The following is a 12,259-nucleotide window of genomic DNA, read 5'->3' on the forward strand; positions in this document are numbered from 1 at the left end:
GTGGCATTTCTCTCAGATGGTGGATTATTGATTATCAATGGATTATGACCTATCAGACAACTCAAAATAAAATCCTATGAGCTTTTACCTCAAACAGCAAATTTTACTAATCACAGCTTAGGAAAAACTTTTCCGGGATTTACATCTCAAACTTAAATTTGCCCTGGTGTAAAAAGCCAATCATTAGAGATTTCTATACATTTTCAGATTCTCAGCAAGCCACACATAACCCAAACAAGTTTTTTGGCTAGTTTACACATTAAAATAATAACCAACAATAGCTAAATTGTCTTAGCAGTAACCAAATTATGAAAAGTTGCTTGACATAACTGATACAGAAAGTTCACCAATTTGAAACTGGAAACAAACCCATTAGCAATCAGGTGACTTCAGTTTTGTTAAATGCACTTCCAAATTACTTTTGCACAGAGAATCAACATCTTATCATTAACAGTTAAAACAACAAATTTAAAAGAGCATGCTTACCCAAGTCTGGAAGCTAGCTTCTTTACTCGAGCAGGATGTGCTGAACCTGGGTGATGCTTCCAGGTAAAGGTTGCCCCAGAGCCCAAGGCCATTGCCAGGGGGCCTATGCTGTAGCTACTGCCCCTCCCCTCTCCTTCCTTTCCCAGGTGGGAGAGGGCAAAATTATAGGTGACGGGTAAAGGGTGAAACTCTTCTCCTATGAGAGGAGTTAACAGATACCCTCTTGACTCAAGAGAAGGGAGTGACCAGGTTGTACAGGTGTTTCAAAACTCCTTAATGATCAATCACACAACCTCCAGAATCTGCCAAGATATTTTTAGCTGTTCTAACTTTCCCTGTAACCTCCATGAAAGAGGATTCAGGGGTGCAGAGGAAAGGGAGTAAGTAAGCCTCAGGGAACCAAAAAGCAACTGCAGTTTTCCCCAATTCCCTAGCACCAAGGGAATTAACAGAGCATACACTAGAGCCCTTGTCCTCTATGCTGCAGAAGTGTACCCAGGTCCATGGCCTTGAACCTATCCAGTGGACTGATAGCCTGAAAGTGTCAGGCCAAATGAGAGACAGCCTTGTAACTGTCTGCCAGAAAAGCACCTCCAAGCCTTGGTGCTTGGAAAGTGACCTCAACTGCAGAGCAAGAAATGAGGGGAGAGGGGTATATTTACATACCTTCCAGTCTTGGCTGGAGAAGAACTTGGGGTTAGGCAGTTTCCCCATACAGGCCACCAAAATGAGGCGGTTTAGAGGTTCACTGGTGCTGGGACCCCAAAATCACAACACAAGGGTTCTGCCGAAAAGAATTTGACCCAAGCCTTCTTTCAGCCACAGACAAGGTTTATTAGAACATCCATCATATTGGGCAGACTCTTAAAGAGTCTGAAGATTGGTAAGCAGTGGCTAGATTATAAGAATCCCAGCAGTGGCTAGATTTTAGGAATCTGAGCATCTTAATGGACACAAGGTATACCTTATATACAGAAAGATAGTGGGAGGACCTAGGAGTGGCCAGAGTGAGAGATAATCTCTCAGAAGTGAAGACTTCTTAAAAGGTCAATAGTTCTTGTTGATAGTTTTTGATTGTTGCTTTCAAAACCCTCCCTCTCTCAGACCCTGTTTTTAAGTACTTAGTAGAAAGAATAGCCCTACTCTCAACCTGAACTACTTGGCCCTTGAAAAACTTCCCACCTTTTCTTGTCTCTGGGCAAATTTGTGTCTCCGTGAATAGGTTGTACCCCCTGAAAGCCCAGCCAATGGGATAAGGAGAAGGGAGTTAGGGAGGAGGAGCTCGAGTTAGGGTATAAATAAGCCTTGATTTCTGTTATGAACTCATACTCTTCTGGCCAGCAATGGTGGTACCCTTTCTCATGAGAAAGCAATAAACTCCTTTCTACTTTCAAGGTATCTAAGTCTTTGTTTCTATTTTTAGTAAGTGGGCTCTGTCCCACATACCTGTAAACTGGGGTGAACAGAACTCCTGGGACCTGGATCATGTGGCCAAGGGAGAATGGAGCCTAGCTAGGATTAAGGGTGGGAAATGGCCAGGGGCCACAGGGAGGTACAACAAATGAGGGGAGATTGGGATTATAGCCTTAGGCGAACGCCAGAGATTTGGCCAAATGGGAAAGTCCAGGGTTTTTCCTTTCTGGGGCCCAGATCCCAACCCCATCATTACCAATTGCAAAGGCTGGCTGGCTTCTTTACCTTTACCCATCTCCCTTCCCTCTCTCTCCATGGCTGCTGGGGGGATGGGGAAGGGGGAGTGGTGAGCAGGATGTGCTGAACCTGGGTGATACCTCCAGGCTTTCTGGGTTTCCCTCCTTCCTTTTACAGGTGGGGAAGGGTGAAACTCTCTTTGGCTGTTTACAATCCCCAAACTGAGATATTCTCTTCACTCAAGCCAAATGAGTGACCAGGGTGGTAAGGAGATGTTTCAAAACTCCTTGATGATCAATCACAAAACCTCCAGAATCTGCTAAGATGTTTGAAGCTGTTCTAACTTTTCCCTGTAGCCATAGCTTGGTCAGAGCTGGGGCTACAGGAAGAAGATTATTGAGAATTTTTTTTTTAACTTTTACAATTGATCTTGGTCCTCTAGGTCATAAAGGCCAGGCACAAAGCTTTCCTTTTCAAGGTGTTGGAGACCAAGCTTTTTCCAGTTCTAACCTAGGGGCAAATCTTAGGAAAATTCTGTTGAGTCCAGTTTCGAGGGGGATCCTGCAGGAATGGGCATGGAGATGAGGAGTCCCTCAGTAAAGGAGGATCCCAGGGTGCAGAGGGAAAGTAGTAAGCCTCAGGAAACCAAAAAAGCACCTGCAGTTTTCCTAATTCCCTGGCATCCAAGGGAATTGAGAGAATCGACAGAATGGGCATATGCTTCCAGATAGGGTGTCTGTCCTCATCTTCTCTGCTGCAAAAAGTGTTCTCAGGTCCACGTCCTCGAACTGGGATGCTGGACTGAAAGCTTGATGGCATCAGGCTGGGTGCGAAATAGCCCCATAACTGTCTGGCCTAAATGGAAACTGAGAACATCTGGCCAGAAAACACCTCCAAGACTTCCCTAGGTGCTTGGAGAGTGACTCCAACTGCACTGTGAGAAAGGGATGGAGGGGGGAAGGCTTACATACCTTCCAGTCTTGGCTACAGAAGGATTTGAGGTTAGGCAGTTTCCCAGTCAGGAAACCATATGATTCGTTCTAAGGGTGCTGGGAGTCCCAAAATTCAAGAGAAAAGGCATGGGTCATGCCTCAAAAGAATTTGACTCCAGGCAGCTAGGTGGTGCAGTGGATAGAGCACTGGCCCTGGAGTCAGGAGGACCTAACTTCAAATCCAGCCTCAGACCAAAGACTTGGCATTTATAGCTGTGTGACCCTAGGCAAGTCGCTTAACCCCAACTGTCTAAAGAAAAAAAAAGAATTTGACTTAAGCCTTCTTTCAGTCAGAGACAAGGTTTATTGTTTCACCAATAGAAGTAGGCAGGTTTTTTAAGAACCTGTGCCTTTGTGACACTTGTATTGACAAGCAGGCTACTCTTAAGAAATCTGAGCAATTTAATAAGGGGAAAGATAGTCCTTATATACAGAAAAACTATGGGAAGATCTGGATGTGATCAAGGAGTGCTCAACAAGGGTGACTGCCAGGTAACAGAGAAGGGATCTAGATAGAGTTAAGGAGGTGAAAGAGATTGGAGTGGTCAGGAGGTAACAGACCTCCATTTTATAAGGGCTGGGCTGGGTCAGAGATAACAGAGAATTAAAGGACAGAGCCACAATGAAAGGACAATTGAAAGGATTATACCAGAATGGACTGGGTGCCCCAGGCAAATGCCAGAGATTTGGTTCAGGAGTTCAGTTTAGGGTCCAGTGTGAATCCCATCTCTCATCAAATACCTAAATGAATTATCCTATGGCTATCTCTTAGATGTGATGATATTATGATGGTGTTGCGGGGAGAGTGTTACTGTGCTCACCCCAACCCAAGGAAGCCCTTCTACTTATTCCCTTTTCTCACCCTCCCCAATTTTACACTTACTAAAACTGCCAACTTTGAATTTCCTCAGAAACACTACTATACGCCAGTACAATTTATTCTGATGTTTAGAAACTTTTTCCTTGGCAAACTTGATTTCTAGCCTGATAAACAACCAGAAAGATACATTTAAAGAAAACAGGAAATGGCTGATTCACTAGGAAGCATCAAAATAATCTTGTGGGTTGCTTTCCCCCTCACTGACAAGTAACTTCTGATATTCTAAAGAATTTTCATCTATTGACCTTTTCCAGAAATCTTTTTTGAAAATAACTGACATGGAACTGGCCAACAAGTAATAATACACTTCTAATAATACATTTTCTCACTGGAGTCATAAAAGTTGGAAGGAACTTTAAAGATCTTCAAGTCCAGCTTTGTTTTACAAACTAAGAAATGCCCATAGAGATAACAGGATTTGCCCAAGTCACAGAACTACTTAGTGGAAAATCTGAGTATAACCAATAGAAAGTAAGTTCCTCGAGGGCAGATATTGTTTGATGTTGTGTCTTTGCCTCTCCAGAGCCAAGTGCATTGCTGTTGAGCAATCATTGGTATTCAGTGACATTTGTTGAATTTAATTGTTGAATTAAATTGAAAGTAAGTCTTCCAGCTCTTATGTCTAGTTCTGGTAGACTCTTTAATATATCCTAAAGACTCTAGGACCTTGCTCTCAGCTCTGCTGCTGTACCTGAAGGTACCTAAAGGACCTCAGGGATTTCTATCTGCCCTACAGATTGACTCTCCTACTATATATTTTTTTATTTCCCAGTTAGCCTGTGAGGTCTTTGAGATCAAGGGCTCTCTTCTTTTTTTCTCTCTGTTCTCTATGGAGTACTTGGCATATCTTGATATAAAGTATTTAGTAAATGCTTTATCATTCATTTTTTGATTCTTTCCTTCCTTCCTTCCTTCCTTCCTTCCTTCCTTCCTTCCTTCCTTCCTTCCTTCCTTCCTTCTTTCCTTCCTCCTTTCCTTCCTTCCTTCCTTCCTTCCTTCCTTCCTTCCTTCCTTCCTTCCTTCCTTCCTTCCTTCCTCTCTCCCTCCCTCTCTCCTCCCTCCCTCTCTTCTTTCTTTCTTTCTTTCTTTCTTTCTTTCTTTCTTTCTTTCTTTCTTTCTTTCTTTCTTTCTTTCTTTCTTTCTTTCTTTCTTTCTTTCTTTCTTTCTTTCTCTTTCTCCTGGGTCATGACTGCCACTGATATATGAACACATTAATAGAAAGGATTCATAAACTGCAATCTAATTGTTAGGACCAAAACTGACATTAGGAGAAAGGAGTCACTTGGTTTTGCATTTGGAGTAGCAGAAAGCACACTGGGTTTCACGTTAAAACATTTGGATTGGAGTTCTAGCTTTGCCACCTTTCATCATGGGTGAAATGAAAAGTTGGACTAGATCATCTTTAAGATCCCTTCCAGCTCTCAAATCTTATGATTGTTTTCTGTGGAAAATAACCCTCATTTATTATCATGATTAGGGCAGGATAATGTATTTGGGGAATAGAGCCAGTATACACTCACATCAGCTAGAGAAGGGCTCTTTTCAGGAACATTCGATCCCTCCCTTCTTACCCAGGTGCCTATTCAGGCCAGGAAAACAGAGAACCTAAGAAAGTAAGCATATTGCTATGGTTGCTGTCCTGAAGGTCTCTCAGATTTCCTCATAGCCAACATATCAATCCATATGTGAAATGTACAGAAGGAGCGTTTCACAGCAGGCCTTATAGCCACCATTTTTGTTGCTCTATGGCAATGAATATTTTTTGATGTTGAGGAGTAAAGTTGAAAGAAGTTCACCTTTGTACTATGCCAGGAGGAGACCTTGCTCTAATGTGTCTGGACACAAAATGAAGAACTTAGTCTATTAGTCTGGCTCTGTGTAGTTTTTTCTATTCTGACGGAAAGCATTTGGAGTCAACAGAAAACCCCAACTGCTACCATAATTATAATAGCTATTTTTTTAAGTTTTCCATGCATGGGCCATAGCAGTCACTTCTGGGATTTAGTTGGTACTGATAAATAAAATATGACATCTAAGGTCATCATTAAAGTTTCATTAGCACTGCAGCAGAGAATTATGGGAAAACAGATACAGCAATCTTATTTTATTTAAAAATATTTAATTTTTTTATTTCATTATATATTTCCCAATTATATATAACTTTAAAAAATAATTTTAAGTTCCAAATTCTTTCACTTCCTCCTGCCCTTCCCCCTTTCTTGAGAAGGCAAGCAATTTTATATCAATTACACACGTGAAATTATACAAAATATATTTCCATATTAGCTATGTTGAAAAGAAAACACTGGCCAAAGAGAAAAGTAAAAAAATAGTATGCTTCAATCTGTATTCAGAGTTCATCAGTTCTTTCTTTGATGGTGTATGGCATTTTTCATTACAGGTCCTTTGGAATTGTCTTGGATCATTAAAAGTCTTTCACAGCTGATCATCCTCACAGCGTTGAACAGCAAGCCTTTAGTCAATGTGGAGTGGAGTAAGCACCACTTTGTTGCTAAAGTATATTATCAGTAGTTTCCAGAAGGAAATAAAGCTCTCACCCAAAGGCTATTGGATGGAAAGCCACTCTTACACTGAATCACAAATTCAAGGAGTTACAGAATCTCAGAATTAAAAGAGCTTCCAAGATCTTATAGTCCAATCTGTACCTGAAAAAAAAGAAATCTCTTATCAAATGATTAGTATACTGAGGGCACTGTATACAACAGTAGTAAAGAAAATGGGTTAGGCCTCCTTCCTCCTCTCTTCCTTCAAGGCCCAATTCTTGTGTAACCTTCAAGAAGCTTTGCTGGGTAATACCCACTTCCTTCTCCCTCACCCCACTGATCCAAAGATGTTTCTTCAAATTTCTTATAGTATTTCACTTGGCCCTTTGATTTCCATTCACTTCCTTCTCTCCTGTATCATATTTATTTGTATTTGTCTTTCCATCAATTAGGTTGTTAGTGACTTATGAAAGTAGGATCTATGTCATATCTATCTTTGTATTCATAGATCCTAACACAGGAGGCCCATAGTAGTTTCTTAATCCATGATTATTGAATTGAATTGAAATAGTACATGGCAATAAACTTATTGATAATAGGAGACTCAACAGAGAATCCATAAACTGTTACTTGGCAAAAGGGATAGTTAGATTTTTCCTTTGAAAATATAGTCTAAAAAAGGTTTCCATGAGAGAAATCCAAACTATAAACAGACATAGTGGGGGGGGGGGAATACTCCAACTCATTAATACTTAGAGAAAAGTGAAATTTTGAGATTCTGTCTCATACCCATTAGGTTGGCAGGGCATCATGGAAAGGTGCCACTTACACAACATGTTAGTGTGTGATGGTACTTGGCAATCTTTACCCTTGGAAATAGGGACAAGAAAATGTCTAGAAATAGGACATTTATAAGTAAATGATCCTGATAGCTTAAGGAGAAAAATCATGATTTACTTTCAGAAGATCTACAATTTTTACTATGGGTACAATGTAACACAGGATCCTTATTAGCATTTATTTACGTATTTACTTCTCCTCGTCTACTGACATCCTTGGACATTTTGGACACTACATTTTCAAGAAAAAGAGAGAGAGACAGAGAGAGAGAGAACCTAGTAACAGTTCCTGTTATTAAGCATTTGGTAAACATTTGTTTGACTCTTAACATCAGTATTTCAAAGTTTAGTGATGTGAGTTTTGCCCCTTTTATCTATAGACATAGATTCCAACACTTCTTTAAGTTAGTAGGTCAATTTCTAGAACTGAGTTGGCCAAAAGAAAAAAAAATTATCTTCCTATAGTTCCCCGCATCTTGATGAAGGCTTTCTGAACTTATGGAGACTGGTCTCCAGATGATGATGATGATAAGGATGATGATGATGATGATGATGATGATGATGATGATGATGATGATGATGGTGATGGTAGCGGTGATGGTAGTGGTGATTGTGATTGTGGTAATGATAACATACATATGTATAGCACTTCAACATTTTAAAACTAATTTCATTTGAACTGCCCTTTCACGTAGTGAATATGAGTATTATAATACCTATTTTAAAGCTAAGGAAATCAAGGACCTGAAAGGCTGCCTTGCCATGGTCACATAACTTGTAAAAGTCTGAGGCAGGATTCAAACTTTACTATCCTGACTTCAGATCTATCATTTCATGTTACTACCCTATGCCCTCATAATCAGAGACCTCTCCTGAAGTGCTAAGTTAAATTTTAAGCCTTTCCAGTATTTTAGATCTATTAGAGATCCTACTCTTCTGACACAGCTTCCGAGCACTCAGGTCAACTTCCCTACACAATGAGACCTTTGGTTGTGGCATTGTTATTACTGAGGAGGAATCACACAATTATGCACTGAAAATACTGTCAGAAATAAGCTAGCAGTTTAGCTGGTGTCGCTTAGCAGAGAACTGATGTCTGAGGAAATATGAGACAGGGGTATTTTGATAAGGGAGACTAAGCTAAGAAAAAGGCATGGAATGTCATAACAGAAGACCTTGCACAGCCATGGGCCAGAATAAGATTGCAAGATTCCTTTGGAATATCAGAGAACAAGGGGAATTGGAAGGACAGAGAGAATACCTGAACACAAACTTTGCCTATATGGTCTGCCCTCTAATCTGAAGAGATCAAATATTGCAAATGTGTAGGTAACTGAGACTCTTTTTCTGCCAAGTCAATTAAGGAATTGTTGGTAAGAAGGTAGAATAACTAGTGAAGTATTTTTAATTATTTACATTACCAATTTTATGTATTGACTCAAATCTGCTCATTGTTTTGTTTCAAACATTAATTTTACTCTTTATAATTTAGACATAATATACTTTTTAGGCATACATTGTTTCATGCTAATATTTAAGCTTACATATCATAAGATGAGCCTGCTATAGGCTCAAGGTGGAGTGGATCTTCATGTAACAGTTCTCAAGAGCCTTAAATGTTCAATAGCCTTCAGTAATCCAGAGTTTTCAGTAGATCTTCATTTTTTCTAGTATAAAATGCAAACTCCTCAGCCAGGAATTTATGGCTCTTCATAATTTATGCCCACTCCCACCTGTCCCTTTTATAGTCTACTTATATCTGTCCTTAAATATAATAGGGCAGCACTGGTGTTTATTGAGTGAGATGGTCAGACTTGTACTTTAGGAAAAACACTTTGGCAGCTAAATGGAGAATAGACCATAAGAAGGTGAGATTTGAGGTAGAGAGACCAACCAGAAGACTACTACAATAGTCCAGGTATGAGGTGATGAGGGACTCAACCAAAGTAGTGATGGAAGGCACTTATATGAGTAGGAAGCAGGTGATACATGTGGAAGATATTAGAAAAATAGAAACAAGACTTGGGAGTAGGATTTGTAAAGTGAATGAAAGTGAAGAAATATGAATCACATCTAGATTGTGATCCTGAGTGACTGGGAGGGTAGTGGTGCCTTCAAGAGTAATATGGAATTTGGGATAAGGGGAGGTTTTTTTGGGGAAAGATAATGAGTTCAATTTTGACATGGTGATTTTAAGGTGACTACTGGATATGTATTTCAAGATGTCTGAACTAATTGGCAATTGAAACTACTAGGTAATTGGAGATGCAAGACTGGAGGTCAGAAGAGAGCTCAGAGCTAGATAAATTTGAGAGTCATCTGCATAGAGATAATAATTGAATCCATGATCCAATTACCAAGACACAGAGTGAAAAAGAAGAGAAGAGGGCCCTGGATAGAGCCTTGGGGTATACTTATGGTTAGCAGGCTCAGCCTGGATGAAGATCCAGAACAGGAGATTGAGAAGGACAGATAGGAGGTAATAGATAGGAGGAGAACTAGGAGAGGGCATTGCTATTCTCTTGAGCTCTGCCCATTTCCCATGACCTCATGAGAGGTCAGACAAACAGCAGCTACTAGCTATGACCCTTACAGAAGCTTGACTATTTGGAGAAGTCAGAAAAAGCAACTAATGCAACTCCAAAGTGACCAGGGCCTGAGTCAGGCAGGGTTTTAAAGAATGAGGAACTTGGATGAGGAAAGAAATGGCTAGGGTGTTGGAGAGGGGATCAGATGACAAGCTTTTCCCATGGAAAAGCTCAAGGTAAATGGTACTTCTCCTTTCAGCTAATCTAGCAAAGCATTTGTTAATCACCAATTATACATCAGGCTCCACACTTGATACTGAGGATGCAAATATACAGTACCCTTTATTTTGTCAAGTTGTGACTTGTCCATGGTAATGGGGCTAGTAAGTAACAGAGGAGTTATTTAAACTCATGTTTTTCTGACTCCAAGTCCAGAATTCTATCCACTGCAGAATACTGTCTATAATTGTCATGTGATATTCTTTGTGTTATTCTCTCTTCAACAATGTTATAAGCTTATTAAGGATGGGAACTATGTCTTCTCTTCTATCCTTGTACATGCTGCATAAATATTTCCTGATTCATTGACCATCACATAATTTGCCATGAGAATATTCCCTAATATATACATCTCTAAGGCACTAACAAGTAAGAAGCAACCTCTACCCTATGTTCTAGCTGCTTGTCAATCATCATAGAATATCTAATAAAAAGGTTCTTAACCTGGAGTCTATGAACGTTTAAAAATATTTTAACAACTTCATTTCAATATAATTAGTTTCCTTTGTAATGATACATTTCACCTTATGCATTTGAAAATATTATTGTTAGAAAGTATGCATAGGCTTTATAAGACTGACAAAGAGGTTCATGACACACAAGAAAAGCTCAGAACCCCTGACAATACATTGATAGGCATAGTGATTTTGGATCAGAACCTTCACATCACCACCATTCTCCCCCAGATGTATAATTTGACCAAGGTTACATACTGCTTGATGAAACAATTGCTAAATTCTACTGGTAGTTCTGAAAAGACTTCAAAACTAATGGAATATTCCACTTGGGCTCCATTTCAGTCAGGAAGCAAAAGTCTCTAGGGAGAAAAGAAGCTCATGCCTTCTACAAGAGCATCATCTGCTGCCAAATCCAGAACTGACCTTAGCATTAGTGAGGGTAATAGCTTGTGCTCAAGGTAGGCCAAGATAAAAAAAAAAAAAGAGAGAGGAAAGAAAGAAAAACCAGATTTTCTTGCATTGCTTGTGGCATTTGTCTTGTGATAACTTTTTGTCTGTGAAAGAAATAAATGAACAAAAGTACAATAAGCTTTCCTATCTGAGAAAGAGGTGACATTTCCTGGCCTACCTTCTGTAGTGAAATGATAAAGGAATGTGAGTAGGGAATAGGAAAATTGTTTTCAAGCTGTTTGGTACAGAAGTTCCTCAATCATTACCATAATTTTGTTGTTGTTGTTGTTGTTTAAATATTCAGTTTTCAGCTTCTTCTACTGCCTAAACTAAAGGTCAACTTGGGTGTTTATACATAAATCTTTTTTTTTTTTAATGCTAGAGGGTAATTTAGTTCACCACTGATCTGAATGTTTTTAATATATTATAAGTGAAGAAATTTTAAGTTTATCATTCCTACACCTACTTATAATAGATAGATGAACATAGTTCTGCATGTAGGAATCTGTAATAAGGAACCTCAAGACCAAGGTCAGTCAATGAATTAATATACTACCATTTACACACACACACACACATACACACACACACACACACACACACACACACACACCAACTTATGATGGACATTAGTAGAAAGACAAGAGAAAAGACAGACTCTAGACTGACAGAAATGATAAATGTCAGTTGGGGAAAGAAAATAAAAACTTATTAAGCATGTAATATTAAAAAAGTCATATGCTTTTAAATAATTTATTACAATCAAATTATATCGTTTAAATAGGACATGGGGTAGGGACTGAACCTATGATTTTATTGGCATAGGAAACATTCAGATAAGAGAATTCTACCAATTCAAGTGATCATCTTCTCTGCAACATATAGTCTTACAGAGGTCCATGGGGCACTGAAAAGTTAAATTATTTATCCAGGGTCACACAGCCAGCATATGCCATAAGCAGGGCTAGAACCCGGGTCTTTCTGATTTCAGGCCTGGCCCTCTATCTTCTGTACCTCCTGCCTCTCTCCAATAGGTCATTCTACATAGAAATACAGATAAATGTTTCAAACAATTGCTTCCTCAAAAACAGCAGATATGCTTCTTTGTAATATTTTGAATGCTGATGACTCAGAGCTTTCAAGACTTTGTCCCCTTCAGTACATATTTATTTTGCATGTACTTGGTCTGGTTC

The sequence above is a fragment of the Phascolarctos cinereus genome, unplaced genomic scaffold, assembly GCF_003287225.1.
Source record: "Phascolarctos cinereus isolate Bilbo 61053 unplaced genomic scaffold, phaCin_HiC Scaffold_726;HRSCAF=1367, whole genome shotgun sequence".
Lineage (NCBI taxonomy): Eukaryota > Metazoa > Chordata > Mammalia > Diprotodontia > Phascolarctidae > Phascolarctos > Phascolarctos cinereus.